The sequence below is a fragment of the Cupressus sempervirens genome, chromosome 6 (assembly GCF_028749045.1).
Source record: "Cupressus sempervirens isolate cs-2001-9-10 chromosome 6, ASM2874904v1, whole genome shotgun sequence".
Classification (NCBI taxonomy): Eukaryota; Viridiplantae; Streptophyta; class Pinopsida; order Cupressales; family Cupressaceae; genus Cupressus; species Cupressus sempervirens.
The window spans coordinates 219,327,513-219,344,464 of NC_143123.1; positions in this window are offsets into that span (position 1 = coordinate 219,327,513).

Below are 16,952 nucleotides of genomic sequence, written 5' to 3' on the forward strand. Positions count from 1 at the left end.
TACTTAGTTCATGCTGAGTACACCATGTATAAGATAGAACATGCCAAGTCCACAGTGAGTGCCAAGCCACTCATGTGCCAAGTCACTCAAAGTGTCGAGTAGACAATGTATGCCGAGTGATTCAGGAGCCGAGTAAGTAGTGCATGCCAAGTCATTCAAAGGTTGAGTCATAGTATAGAAATTAATATATGCTGAGCATCAGAGACTTTAGATGCCGAATAACATAGTTTTGACATAGTTGTTTGTAATGGCACAAACTATTGTGTAAACCATTTTTGAGCCAAATTGCAGTTTGAATTATGATATTTTGGAGATAAGGATGAATCTCAAGTTGGAATCCCTATGCATCACATGCATCCAATAAGATAAAGGGAAGGTTTAAGTGGCAAAATGGATGAATTCTAGTCGTTGATTCATACCTAACCCTAAGTCACCAAGATTTTCTTAAGGAGGACAAACCGTAAACTTCAAACATGTGTGAAAGGAGCAAAGAGAGAAGTTTGCATGCACAAACAAAGCAGTCATGGTGGCTAAGGAATTGTGAATTAAAAATTGCATTACAAAATCAGTTAAAGGAGAATAGAGGAAGCAAAAAGCATACAACAGAGACATCTAATCAAGAAGGATCAAGAATACATCAGTTTAGAGGTGATCTATCATCAAGCAACAAAGTGCTAACCACAAGATCAATGCAGAGACATTCTAATAGGTGAATTAGTTAAATATCTTAATAGAGTAGTCTTAACAGGATGTATTAAAATCCTTTAATAGGGTGCTCACTTAATTATGAGTTAAAGTCCTTTAACAAGACACACTTTTAACAGGGTGTCAAAATCCTTTAATAGGGTGAGACCTAATAGTCTTTGTAAGCCTTTAACAGGGAAAACCTTTCACATGGTAGATCATGTTTCATGATCAAACATTGTAACCTTTATTGGATACACTTTATTGCTGTAGTAGTGAATATTTTTGAGTGTCATCCCCACCCCAATTCTACCTTCTCATTGGAGGGTTTTTGGGTAATCATATCTAGTGTCATATACATGTATGAATGCTTACTTGTTTACACAATCTAGATGTACATGCTTTACATGGTATTTTAGTTTACTTATTGAATGTATGAGATGGATGTGTGGTGAATATTTTATGGGTCTTAAACTATAGATTCACCCCACTAGAAGTTTACCTTTCCTATTGTAATTCCAAAAAAGGCAAGAATGGAGATCAAACAAATATTTCTCAAAGAGTAAAATGTAATAAGAGAGAATAAAGAGATTTATGATTACCATCCTTGTAAAAGGAGAAAGGTAAAACCTAAAAAGGTAGAAATATCCTAGGTTGCAAAGAAATAATTATTATATTCCTAAAGTTTAGCTTAAGAAAACTAGAGTTAATAAGAATAGCTTATTACTCTAACTGTTTCTAATCATAAGCCTTTTTAGTCCTTGAAAGCTCAAATAAATTTGGAAACTATCACCACTGAAATATATGACATTGGTAACAATTATATGTAGTAATTAAGCATAAAGATAAAATATACAAGGTAATATTCTATCTCATCTAACTCCCAATTCACATGTTGATCATAATTTTGGATTTACATAATCACAAATTTATAATTAGGAGTCACTTTTCTCAACAAATTTTGGCTTCATACAAACCTACATCCAATTCTTGTATAACAAGTAAGTTAATGAATACGTGTCTAGCAAGCTTCTCTACAACCTTGAGTATCTATGTGTTCCAAATGATGTGTCATGCGATGGAATTTCACCAAGGGAGTGCATTGTATCAAAACAACTAATACAACATGATCGAGACATTGCAAAAACTTGAACAACACTTTTTTTATTCTTACATGCACTTCAATAGTAAACATGACATCAAGTTGTGTACATTTCCTACAAAGTCACAAATCTTGCAAACAATAAGCGTGGACTTTATATCCCACCCTATATTCAAAAATGATCTTGGGAAACCATCAAAATGGATTACTTAAATATATACCTATTCCTGAGAGAGAGAGAGAGAGAGAGAGAGAGAGAGAGAGAGCAATTATTGGTTATTTTATCTTAGTTTTAATCTATACATTCCATGGTAATGTTTCATGTCTACATGATTCAAAGCTCACATTTCAGGTAGCAAAAATTCATCATTGAGATAACAATATTGAAATGACACTCAAATCTGAATTTATCACACTTTTTTACATTTTTATTTTGAAAATTTCATTATGCTAACAATTTCATAAACTTAATGTGTCTTCCCATCATCAAATGCGATGATCGCTTCAACAACAACTATAATAAATTGAAGTTCAAAATTTCATGTTTGGCCAAAGAAAAATACAAAAAATAATTTTGAATTTGAAAGATTCCATTATATCAATCATCATTCATATTCTTTTGAATTAGAGGCAACATTTAATCTCAGAAGTCAACATATATATTTTATATAGTAAATTATCTTTGGCATAAAAATAAATAACATATGCATCCAAGTTTAGTAACATTTGTATCACATGTCACAACAAAGAATTGACAATATATGAGTTCAAAATCCTTTTTCAACTTATCCATAGAACTAACATGCCATATACATTAGCACTTGTCAATATACAAATGGAACCTAGTTTACAACCTACTTTATAAAATCTTGTTTTGTACATTTTGTTAAATAAGAGATACATAATATATTCTCATCTTCTCTCTACATTTCCCCTATTCAAATCTAAATAGTCTAGTTGCATATTAATTAAAAAACCTTATGAATTTGAGTAGGTTTTGGTTTACATACTTATTTTCCTTAATATAGTCTTTAATTGTTGCATTAATAATTAATTTACTACATTATTTCCTATTTTTTCCTAGGAATTAGATTACACACCAATGCATCAATTTAATTTTACAAACAAAAATTATGAGTATAATGAATAATTACACATTGTATATTTCAAGAAACACTAAATTAATACATTCCACCTCATTAATGAAAACAAGTTAAATTTGAAAAATAAATCCAAACTCTTATAAATGTGTATTATAAATGCAACAAGAAGTAAGAGTTCAAATGTTTGCAAAAAAGAAAATTGTCATATAAATATTAGGAATTCATTAAATGTTCACATGTTAGAGTGAGATAAAGTGAGTTAAAATTAATAAAACACATAGCTATTGTGAGTGTTAGGAATATTTGTTAGGTTTCTTAGTTATATATGTTGATTATTTGTACAACTCATAATTAGGGAGTGATTACTAATATCTAGGAATTATAATTCCTATAGATGTGTAGTGTATTAAGGAATGGGTTTGTGTGTGTGCATATGTGTGTAATGTAAAAAGAGTATTCAATTTAAAAGTATAATCATATATCTCATTCGAAGGAGGATTTTAATGTCAACTCTATTCTTATACTTTCTATTATTTAGAAGATTAATAAGTTCTCTCAAAATACCAAAGATGCATAAATGAATAGATGCACAAAGAAATCTAATATATTCCATATTCAAGTTAGTATGCAATGGATTTGACAATAGATTTAAAATATTTTTCTAGGGAGCTTGTATATTTCAAGTAACAATAATTGATGAAAATTTTATTACACATACTAAAATGCAATTGCATAAAGTTGACCAATAGAGAATGCCAACTCATTTTTACATCCATAGTGGACCTCTTAGTGAAGTTGATGGTGTCATAGGGATTTTGTAGCTAGAAAATATTGGTGTATCCCCAATTAGTGTGAGATGGTTTATTTCTTTGAATTTAAAATAGCAAGAACCAAGAAAGATTATAACAAAGAGCTTATTTTCTTAATTTCAATTGTTACATAGTTAGAACCATAGAATGAAATGCTAAAAGGTTTTGATTATAAAGAGAAAGTTGGTCTCTTTCATATATGTAATTATAATGAACTATTTTAAGATACCTCATGAGCTTGTATTGGTAATTTTTTTTTTTTATCAATTATAGATTGAACTAAAATGAGGTCACATGTAGAACCTGCAAATAAGTATTTTTTTCCAAATAACCACTTTTAAGTCAAATAATTCAACTGCAATTTTGAAGAAAATAAATATCAATTAGAACATAGCTTCCATGAGATGGAAAGTATGGGTTTTGAATGTGGGAAAGGATGCCAATAAAATCTCGTAGGCAAGTAGATGAGGAAACATCTACATGTTATGGAAATGTAACACTAGAAATTGTGTAAAAGTAAGTGGAGATATGAACATATTATTCTAATGAAATATTCTACAAATCAAGGGTTAAGAGCATACAATTTCAATAAGAGCATTGGAGAACACATTCTCTTGTAATTACAACTATTTAACCATCAATTTCTTCTATAATTTTTGAAATTTCTATCTATCTATCTATCTATCTATCTATCTACCTACCTACCTACCTACCTACCTACCTACCTACCTACCTACCTACCTATCTATCTATCTATCTATATATATAGATCGGTAGATGGCCAAGGCCATAATAAATTTTATTAATATAATTAAAAGATTTACATAAGCTTTTTCTCCATTCAAATAGGAACTGGTAGGAAAGAATGGAGAAGAAAACCTCCAGTCTAGCCCAAGATAGAATGTTCTTTATTATTACATCGTAAAAGGAGCATACTCTAGTCAGATCAAAATTAGTAATTAAATAGATTAATACAAATGCTTATGGGGCATACCCTTATTAGTTTACAATTTCTTACAAAACCAATTCAGTGCATATGTTGCCATCCTTCTTGGTCTTGAAAAATGCCTTGCCGATGAGATGACAAAGTACCTACACTAGTTCTAATTTCTACCAGCTAATCTTAACATAAAACAAGGTTAGAGATCCTCAAACAAAAATCACATGAAGTCCAACCATAGTCTACTATAAGATTATGAATACTAACTTGATTAAAATTAGATCAATATAACTACCTATGCACCAACAATAGACCTATGATAATAAAAGGTGAGATGACTAAAAAAGTAATAAAATAAGGCCAACAATAATAATCCTCATGAGATTGAAAACTAAGAAATCTAAATACATATAATGTTACCATCCATTAATCCTAATACTAAGTGACAAAAAAACCTAAATTAAATATGACAAGAACTCAATATCAAGAAATTGGTAAGAAAAGTCTACCTTTGACTAGCCCTACAACCTTGCATATCAGTATGCAAAATATCCATAGTTTAGGAATCATAAAACATCCGCAATACAATATATCGTGAATCTCAAAACAAACTTAAAAAGAATCCTAAAACCAACAGAACCATCTTCAGTCCAAAGTGACATAGCCCAGGGAGTTCTAACTAAAACTGGTACCTCCATTGGAAGATCTTTGTACCTCCATTGGAAGATCTTTAAGAGGATTCTGCAATCTCAAAAGAGAAAATACTCAACTCTAAAACCTTGTTTAAGGACCAGTGGATCTATCATTGTTTTAACTTGCTCCAGGATAACATGATAATGCCCACCATCCCTAAATAGCTCATGGTCCATGAATAGGGGAAAACCCAAAATAGGGCATAAGGAAAAAGAGTTCTAGCCAAACTGATAAGATTATATGAAGTGCTAATCAAACTATACCAACCCAAACCGGGCTATTCATCTGGATAAAGTCATTAAAAATCTCACTCACTACAGAGTCATTCATGATTTATGCCCTATTAAGCTTAGAATATGTTACATATAACATAGTAGCATTCTATATTTAAGAAGTTTAAAGATAGATAAATTAAGGGCTTAACTTTACAGATTGAAATAGGGCTTCTTGATAATGCACTCATGAATTAAATGTATACAAAAAAACAAAGAGAAATCACCTGAAATGTTTTTTTATTTTTTCATTTAGTCCTCAAAGTATTTCACATAGAGCCTCATGCACCTCATCATTAAATAAATTTACATTAATAAATTCTCAAACATCAACAAATATGATAACCTACCATTATCTAAGAAACAATAGGGATGAAATCTGCAACTAGAAGTAATATACATCTTGATACCTATCGAATTTCAAATAATTAACATAGCAAACAGGAGTAGAGCTATAATAGGAAATCCTACAAAAATTCGTGACCAAGACTAATCTAGAGTGTTATAATAGCTAATTCCATCATATATTTATATCAATATCTATACATTATGCTTAAGAAAGATTGATTATACATCTCGATAAGTTTTGAAGCTATTCGGCTCTCAACCAGAGAAAATGAGAGAGAATACTAGGTATATATAAAAGCCCTAAGAGATATAATAGTTCATAGTTACAAAATTACCTAATGGCTTATCAAATATTAGCCCTAATAAGCAGAGAAGCTCCCCCAAAACACTATCTGTAGTAGCAGTTTAACTTCCAATACACTATTATTACTTTAGGGATATCATTTGGTTATTCCATGACATAGTTTGGTGGAAATTCAAAATCCCCTTTAGCCCTACTGGTTTTTTCAAAATTTGGGGTGGAAAAATTAAGGGCATCAAGGTTATCAAATACCACTCCCGATTGTATATATACATTGGATAGCTGGAGGTATTTGATTAGCCAATCTCTTTTATCTTCTACAATGATCCCTCTCCAACATAGCAAAAAATGTATACTCACTTCAATTTTAGGCCATTCATGATAGAATGTGAGGCTTTCCTAAATTATCAATGATGGGCACCTGAATGTGGTGTCTAGGTCTAGGGAACCTAGAGGCAACTTCATGTATTTTTCTAGCAATGGAATCCAAAGTTTCTCATCTATGCTATGGATGGCTTGTTCCAAACCCTACCTCCATGTTGGGACGTATAGATTGTGATGGAGCCTAACAATATCTTCTGTCACAATCTTAGCTCTAGCCATAACTCCAATGAAGGATCCAATAACGTCACTATTGGTTCTCTATGTGTACTTGTAATCAAAGATACATTCCCCAATTGCTTTGCTAATGGTCAATCAAGTCATGTCATCATACAAGTAGAGTATCCTATTCCACCTTTTTGGTTTTACATTTCCACAAAAAGCCATGGTGAAGACTTCTGACGTGTGAAACACATAAATGTTTGAATCCATATCTTAGGGAAGGTGAAAATGATAGCTTACTGCCTCCAGTTATAGGAAAAGGAAGCACCTAGAAGCCTCTCTAATGATGCTAACTAGTGATGTCATCTTGATAGACTTAGCCACTAGAACCTTTCCATAATATGATTATATCACAGGATGAAGGCTAAGTAAAACTGCTAATAAGGTGGGGAGTAATATATTAGATTAGCTTATGTCTTAAGAACTACCAAGGTGTGCCCATATGATTAATGAGGAGAAGGATGATGATAGTAAGGGGGAGCTAACTACTAAGCTCGACTAAGTATTTATGTGAATAAAGAACTTAATAGCCTTTCAAATGAATTTAAGATATTGCTAAGCTATGAAGCTATTTTTTAATTAACTCTATGCATAATAAAAATCTATATGTATTGGAGTAATGTTAAAATAAAGAGAGAATAAGATAAGAAAGAAAGGAAAATGGTGGGGGGTGAATAAACAAAAAGGAAGAAGGAGCCAATAGCAAAGTTGAGAGACTCAGGCTATCTTAGTGATGATGAATCACTTTTAAAGAGTAAAGTAAAAGTTCCATCCACCCCCATATTTGCTAAAAGATCCACTTTTTGGTTGCAAATATGAAAAATTCTACACTCTTCCAACTTACCCATTAAAGCAACGACTTCTTCTAATTGAGAATTGAGAACCCAGTTAGGAGTAGAGCATTTTCTTATATCATTTAATATAATTTTTGAGTCTCCTTCTATGATGACCTTGGGGGATTTTAACCTAAGGCACATAAGAAGACCCTTCTTTAAAGCTTCTTGTTTTGCTAGATTATTTAAGGTTGGTTTGATCAACAAGGCTTTTTGGATCCATTGCCCTGAATCATCTTTAATGATGCAACCAATCCCTGTTGTTCCTAGCTTACCTTGAGCTGCACCATCAAAGTTTAATTTGACCAACCCAATAGGTGCCAGTTCCCATCTACAGTTTTCCCTCACCTTTTTATTAGATTTGATATAACTCATCAGGTGATTCAACAAATTAGACCAAAGCTTCTTTTTTTGTGTGTCCCAATTGGAAAATTATCCTTCTACTATTCGCACCTTTCTAAGGTGTGAGTTCGTAATCTCAACAATGCTTGCTTTCATTTTTAAATTCAACTCCTTAGGCTTTAGTTCTAAGTTGTGAAATATGCGTCGATTCCTCTCCTTCCAAATCTCCCATGCCACAATGGAGGGGGAGATATTCCATAGTTTTTGATATACACCTTTGACCAAATTTGTGGGCCAACCTTTTAGAAGAGCCATAAATGTATTAGGGAAGGGGGTCGACCATCCTAGCATATGCCTAAGCCATTCCTAGCATTTCTGGGAATAGGAACAACTAAATAGAATATGACCCGCATCTTCTTCCCTTTATTTACATAAAACACATTGGGAGGGGCCCTGAACTCCAAATTTGTGTAACCTGTCCATAGTCAGAATTATTTTTTGGAAGGCCAGCCATAGAAAGAACCCAAATTTTGGGAAACATGAAGTATCTCACCATAAGTTTAGCAGGATTTCCACCTTTTCCTGATATTGTGATTCTACTAAAGCTTTATATCTATTCTTTATGTTATACTTGCCATCATTCAAGGTGGTCTAGATTAGAACATCTTGCTTTTCTGAATGCTTAATTCTTCTATCTTCTAACAACTTTCCATAATCCTTGATCATCTCAAGATCCATATCCAAACCCTCTAGAGATTTCCAAACTACTTTAGGAGAACCATCTATGGAGATCATAGTCTTGTAGTCACTGACTTTGCAACCCCAAAGATTATTAAGCTTATGTTTGAGTTTGGATGATATGAGGCTCTGATTGAGGGGGGGCTGTCCATCCCAAGAATCTTCCCAAAATAGGGCCTCATTGCCTTTGTAGATGTTCCAAGTTAAATATTTGCAGATTAAAAGGTGACAGTTTAACATAAAGTTTCAACTTTTTGACCCTTTAGGTGGGTTTCTAGTTCTAAAAATTGAAAGAGGATCATCCACATTAAGATATTTGTTGAAAAGGATCTTAGCCCATTTGTGGTTTCTTTCCTTATAGAGCCGCCAAATAAGTTTTTCCCCCAAAGCGACATTTTGCCATTGCAAATTCTTGATTCCTAACCCACCTTGATCCTTAGGTTTGCAAATGTACTCTCATTTGATAGCACCCATTTTTTATCCTCTTCATTGTCATTCCACAAAAAGTTCCACATTTTGGATTTAAATTTGAGTAGGTTTTTCTTAGATAAAAATAGACACGATAGCAGAAAATGGGAATGGTGGATAGAACATATCTAATCTTAGTGGTTTTTCTTGCCTTAGTTAACCATTTGTCCTTCCAACTGCCAAGCTTAGTGTCCAATTTTTCCAGCATATTATTCCATACCTTACTTGATTTATTTCCTTTCTCCAGGGTGATACCGAGATATTTGCAAGGAAAAACTCCTTTTTTATATCCCATTATCTTACAAATTTTCTATTCTAAATCAGGTTTTGTATTAATAAAAAATATTTCAGATTTAAGTTCATTGACTTTCTTTCTGGAGGCTCCCATATATGATTTAATAATGTCTTTAAGAACAAGAGCATCTTCAACAATGCTTTTGCCCAGTAAAATGGTATCATTTGCATATTGCTAGTGAGTAATGTTGGGCATATTTTTGGTTACCCTAATGCCTGAAATCTTTTGTTTTTTGTGTGCATCAGTTACTGCTCTCTCAAATGATTTTGCCAATATGATGAATAGAGAAGGGGATAAAAGATCTCATTGTGTAATGCCCCTTGATATGTAGAAGAAACCTTCTAGTCTGCCATTGATAAGAATGGAGATTTTGGGAGTTGAAATAAATTTGAAGATAAGGTTAATCCATTGATGGGAAAACTTGAATGCTTCAAGTAACTTGCATAAGAATCTCCAATCAACCATATCATATGCTTTTTGAATGTCTAGTTTCATAAACATACACGCTTCTTTGTTCAAAGAGGCTGAATGAATTGTCTCTTGAATGGTAATGATTCCTTCAAGAATAGATTTGCCTAGCATAAAACTAGTTTGTTCTTCTGAAACAATTTTGGGAAGAATACCTTTGAGCTTGTTGGCTAGAACCTTGGAGAAAATTTTGTAAATAGTGTTACAAAGTGCTATTGATCTATAATCGCTTGGGGATAGAGGTTCCTCCTTTTTAGGGATCAGTGTGAGAAAGGAGTGATTAATTTCTAATAGCATAGCACCCCCATTTTTGGATGCTTCAATAGCTTTCTAGAGATCTATGCCTATGATATCCCAACATTTTTGGAAGAAGAAAGCCTGAAAGCCATTAGGCCCTAGGGATTTATCTGGGTTCATATCAAATACTACTTTCCTAACTTCTTCCAAGCTAATTGGCTTGTTTAGAACCTTATTATCTTTAGGTGTGATAATTTTAGGAATTACCTTGAGTAGATTTGCTTGTGTTATTTTATTCAAACCTTCATAATTATTTGGGATGTTTTAAAAGTAATTGACAAAGGTGTCAACGATTTCTCTTGGGTTATCGGTTAGAGTACCCAAGTGATTTTTGACACATATAATTCTACTTTTAGTTCTATTGTATAAAGTAGAGTTGTGGAAATATTTAATATATCAGTCCCCTTCAGCGAGCCACCATTCTCCCGATTTTTGTTGCCAAAATATTTCTTCTTTGGTTAATATATTTTCTTTCTTTGCTAATAAGTCTTTTTCTAAAAGATAGCTATCATTATTCATACCATTTTTGATAATTTCTGAGTTTAAGTCTTTCAGTTGCTTTTCTATGTCTGATTTCACGTGGAAGATGTTATTGAATTGTTCCTTGTTCCATCTAAGTACCGTTCTTTAAGCATTTTCATTTTGGTGACAAAAGAAAACATCTCTGAGCCTTCAAAATTGCCTTAAGCCTACCATTCTTTAACATTATTAATGAAGTTTGGGTATGTGAACCACATTTTCTCACATTTAAATGAGTTCCTAGCAGGCTTATGAGGCTTGATGAATTCAAATCTAATCAGAAAATGATTCGATCCTTCAATAGGTAAAATTGAGGATGAAATATTCAAATTATTTATGTCCAAATCTCCTTTGATCAGGAACCTATCAAGTTTTTTGGCAATATATGCAAAATCTTTTTGCTTATTGTTCCATGTGTAGATCCCATTGCTTGTTGGGATATCTATTAGATTATTCCAAAGACACCAATCTTGGAAATCTTTGGATGGTTGTGATAATTTTTGAATACCACCTATCTTTTCATTGATGTTTAAAATTCTATTAAAATCACCTCCTAAAACAAACAGAGTACCGTTGAGGTTATTCATAAATAGGCTAATTTCCTTCCATACTGACTTCTTATCGGATAGCTTATTGGACCATAGATATTAATAAGGATAAATTTAAGATCTAATTTTAGGCTTTGAACACTACCACTAATCTAATGATTACTAATATTTAATATGTTCAAATGGACCTTTCTAGGATCCCAAAGAATCCCTAGGCCCCCTGACACCCCTATTGATTCTTGAAACATAGATTTCCATAACCCAAGCATCTTATCTAGTTTACCTAATTCTACTTTATCTAATTTAGATTCCTGAATTAAAATAATATCATATTTAAAGGTTTTGAGGTTATTTTTTAATAACTTCTTTTTGCTAGGGGCGTTAAGGCCCCTAACATTCCATAGTTATCTTCATACCTGATCAGGAAGGCACTTCCCCTTCCCATTGTTAAAAATTTGGTCTACCTTTTGCTGCTCTCTACTATGTCCATCTACTTCCTTGAGTTCCTTTAATGGTTTTTTTCCCCTCTTGCCCTTTGTTTTGCCACACATAGGTGATTTGAGACCTTCTTGATTCATGTGAATGCCTAGCTGATCTATATTAGATTCTGCCTTCTTCATAGTTGAGCTTTTGTCAATCATATTCTCTTCAATTACTTCATTTTCACATTCTTTTAGGAACTGATTCAAGAGACCAACTTTCTTTTCTGTATCTAAATCCACTTCCATCTTGTTGCCATTGTAGATTCCATTTCCTTTTTGTATTATGCTTGAACCTAGCTCTATCGTCTGGTAATGTTTTAGATCATTGTCCTCATATTCAATCTTTAATAAGTCTCTCCTTAGGTCTTCAAAAGTGTAATTATTCTCCCCTAACTTGAGGATTTTTTCAATCAGTTCTTCCTTCTATGTGTCCGTGCTCTTATCTATGTTTTCAACACTGAATACTTGGATTAAATCATTTGTTAAATGATTTAGGCTACTTTCTTCTAATTTTGATATGCTTCCATCTTCCCATGTTGGATCCCAAGTGCTGTCCTTGTTCAAGAATTCTTGAAACTCTTTAACTGGCATCTTTTTCATTGTCTCTATTTCCCTACTCTAATGCTTATTGGTTGGTGTGAATGGTGAGCTAATTGTGGCAGCTAGGGTTTGCCAAAATTTATTTTTAGTGACCAGTGTTTCTATAGTGGAATGTGGTTCTTGAGGCTAGCCTTGTGCTTTCTGATCCATGCATTCTTTTATTTTAATTGCCTTAGCGGTTACCTCAGGTGCATGGAATAACATAAAGTTCTCCATTTCCTCTATTTTTCCGTCTTGATCATCCTTCTTATTTTTTGTTTGATGCATATCTAAAATCTCTTTGTCCTCTTTGCATATGAGGTTTGGAGCAACCTTTATATCTCTGTCAATGAGAGTGACCTTTGTTTCCTTGTGATTGCTTTTGGTGCAACTGAATGATTCATTTCCTTGTTCCTTATATGTCTGCTAATCCTTCATGCATTGCTCCTCTTTGTTACCATTAGTACTAGAACCCTTTTTTATTTTTCAAAGACTTTCTCCTACCATTTGATTTTCTCTCCTTGTTGAACCATAAATCCTTTGTAGATTTTGGGATCTTTTTTGATTAACCATAATAACTGATTTTAGCTTCCTTTTGTGTGCTAAATTATCCTTAGGCCAACTATTTGGAGTTTTTTGTGTACAGAAAGGCTCTGTCTAAAATTCAAACTCCTTCTAAGAGGATTCCTCCTCATACTATTTTATTAATTTTTGCTTCCTTATTTTCTTTAGAATTCTTAAACATGGGAATTTGTTATCAAAATCTGATGTGAGAGGTAATGTTTTGAATCTGATCCTTTTGTTATCATCTAATCTTATGATCTATGATATTCTACCGTCATATATATGCATTGTTAGATCATAAGTAGCTTTATTAGTTATGACTTTCCTGTGTAATTGTGTAGCTTGTTTAAAGTTTGTTTTGATAAGCAATTTAATGTTGTTACAACATGAGTATGAAGAATCAATGCCCAAAAGTTCTCCCATGACAAAGCCTATACACCTAAGAGTTTCAATTTGAAGAAGCTCCATTGGTAGGGATGGGATGTTGAACCAAGTTGGGATCATGAAATCCAGCTTATCGATCTTAAAATCATGTGACCACTCTATGAATTTAATAGCATGACCCTTAAAGAAACATTTTGAGATTGAAATAAAATCTTTCTTTATAGATTCTTCTACACATTGTAAAAAATAATCCTATCTGAGTGATGAGAAATACTTACTTGTTCCCCGCAGCTAGCTTCAAGCCAATTGGAGAGAAGTGAGAATTCTTTCAGGGGGCCATTCCATATCACAAAAAGTCCACCCTTTAGGCATTCATTCCACGTTTCTTTTGCCTCTTTATTAGTCACAAAAATTAGGATATCTATTGGAGAATCTTAAGGTTTTTGGGAAACCCTAGGATTGGGAGGTGGCGAGGTGATTGTAGAGGGGTGCCTATGCAGAGGGATACACGAAGGTGATTTCTTTCCTATAGAAGGTAGCAAATTAGAATGGGTTGAAGCTATAAGCAAAAATGTTTCTATTCTTGTTGGTTTTCCAGGTTGAACACCGAAATAAGGTTGAGCATATTTTGTAAGATTAAAAGCCTTAAATTAATTATCTAAGCTTTCAATGGTGGAAATTGATTGAGGCTTAAGAAAACTTGGATGAATGGATTGATATGTGTTAGGGCTTGAGAAAATTTGTGGCCCTTGAGTCCCCCATTGGCATTGTTGCTTTTCCTCAGAAATCTCCAAAATAGAGAATCAGTTTGCAATATTAATGGCAAATTTTGACTCCTAGGAATTATGGATGGGTGCTTAAAACTTGTTCTAATCATTTACAATGACTGGTGGAAAATTGCTATGCAAGTGCTTCCTCCTGTAATTTTTCCTTGTGTTTCTTTAAATATTTTGTCCTGCATTATTTGCTAGTCTGTAGAAGTTTGCCATTTTTTTTTCAATCTTAAAAAATAAAAATAAAATAAAATAATGTAATTTAGAGTTGAAATAAATTTTATTTAAACATGTAGTATGTTGGCATTGAATAGAGTGGTTGCTAAACTGAAGTAATTTTTCACATATAATTTTATCTCATTGTAATTCACCTAGAAGTGGGGGATGAGGATGGATGTAATTATTCATTACATCAGAGAGATGGATCTTAGCATGCATTTTGGGAAGAGAGCATTCTTCTTTTAAAGTTCAAGATTTTGCATGCTAAAGGGGGAAAGATAACTTTTCCAAATTTTCTTTCTTGGAAACTTTATTTTCTTTTGTGATCTAGTATAAGAAAATAGCGGTGATAAATAAACAAATAAAGTTAGGATAAGTAAGAAGGGTTTAAAAAATTCATTGACAACAACTAAGTCTTCAAGGTTGATTATTTTAGGTTTCCAAATCTTTCTTTCCATTTTTTTTTTTTTTTTGAAATTGTGTCTATGTTTCAAATATAGATCTCTTTATAGTTGTATTATAACTATATTATTCATTGAGTTGAGTTTCATTTGCTTAATGGTTTATCTTTCTATTTAAAGGGTTAGTCTTATTTTGTTGATTTGTTTTTGAAACATAGACACTATTCTTTCCATTCTTTGTAAATTGTATCTTTTATGGTGATGTTCACTAAATTCATACAAATTAAACAAACTTTTCTTAAATAATCTTAGTTACTTCTATTAGAGTGTGACAATTGTGACCATTTATATAGGAGAAGATTTTATCAATGCCCTTGAACTTGTAGCTAGAGCCAACTAAAGAATAGTATCTTCCAAATTTGGTTAACATAGATGTTTTTTTTCTTTATTTTTTAAGTGTTCCATGTATTAATCCAATGGTGGTTAGCTGATGGGACTCCAATTGGGGCCCCACTTTTCCTTCATTAGTCTTTCAAATTGATTATATCTATGAAAGCTATAACTTTCAAACTGATTATAGGTAGAAGCTATAACTAAGTTTCTTTCCTTTACATGCATGTATGTTCCATAGTCTCAATAAGCTTTAGTTGGGTGCTTATGCCTATGAATTTTTCATTCTCCTATTAAAATTTTATAACTATCAGGTCATTTTATGTCTACCAATGCATTTTTTCAGTCTCATCAATGAGAGGGATGTGTTGATAGATGTTATCGTTAGAAGTATGTATATTATGCTTTAAGAAATGACCATGTTGCAAATGTCAAGCACTAAAGAGGACCTGTACACATTTGATGGAAATTTTTGTATCTCCTACCTTTTGTAAGTTGTGTAAGCTTGTAATTTATCAACTTTCTAGTGTTTTTAATGGACCTTTGGTCTATTGGTAAAGTTGAAAGGTTCTCAATGAGACCACCATAGATCAAGTCTTATTGAGTGCAAGGCTCTAACATCATAAGGGATGAGGCTGAGATCATACCCCAAAATTTTTGGTGATGTGGAAACTCTTTTATCCTTGGCTCTGAGTCAAAGAGGCTTCAAACATGAGTGCACTCGTATTAGGTTGCTAAAATGCCTCTATGGTGTCCTTTGCTAGTTGGTAGCTTGCAACCTTCATGCCTTTGCTGGCCTGCTTCGTAGATCAAAACCCTTCATAAAAAATAAATCTTTCCAATATTATCTCTTAAATTTATACACTTTCCCCTCTAGTTAAGTATCATGCCTATAGAGTTTTATAGATGAATTAGAAATTATATTTAATGGAGGTAGAAATAGGTAGATGCGTGTATCCATAAAAATATATTACCAGTCTCTAATTTAAATGAAGTCATTTACATGTTTTCTATAAAGTTATAGAGATCTTATTACAGTTAATATCTTAATTTTGGGAACTTCCAATTTTCTTAATGACCTTGGAATTTGTGCAAATGTGTGTCTTATTTAAAGAATATCTTATACAAATGCCTATCTTTTTTTATACTAATGTGAACAGTGACATTGAGTTGTCTTGTTCAATGCTTGTGATTATCTTCTATTTTTTCTATATGTTTCTATATTATATTTTTATGGATATGAAGGACTCAATATGTGCCATTTTGTGATGTGTTAGAGTAAATTTATTTTCATTTAGTGAAAATGAGGCCAGACATCATGGAAATGTAGAACAAAATAACTATTGCTAGTTGAATCTCGTAATTAATCTTTAAACCCGAATGACGAACCATTCTATTCTTCACCTCATATATAATTCACTAAGCCATATAACCCCAAATTAAATCAAATCCTAGGTTGAATATGAGTTGTATCATTAAATATTGTCTGTAACATGCTACTAAAATCAATATTCATGAATGAGCACCCAAAGTATATAATAATTATTTTTAATAATTATTTCTAAAAATAAATCCAGTTAAGAAAATGTATAACACTATGACTGGGGATTTCCAAAACAATAAGAACATGAAGGTTGTTAGTGTGTAACAAAACATGATAACATGTATGAGAGTAGTGAGTTGCACTCCAATTGGCAGGTGATATATAGAATCATGACTACTGAATGAGGGCCCAAATACTAGAATAAATTGTACTTGTTAATTTTATAATAGAAAAAAATTATCTAAATGTACATT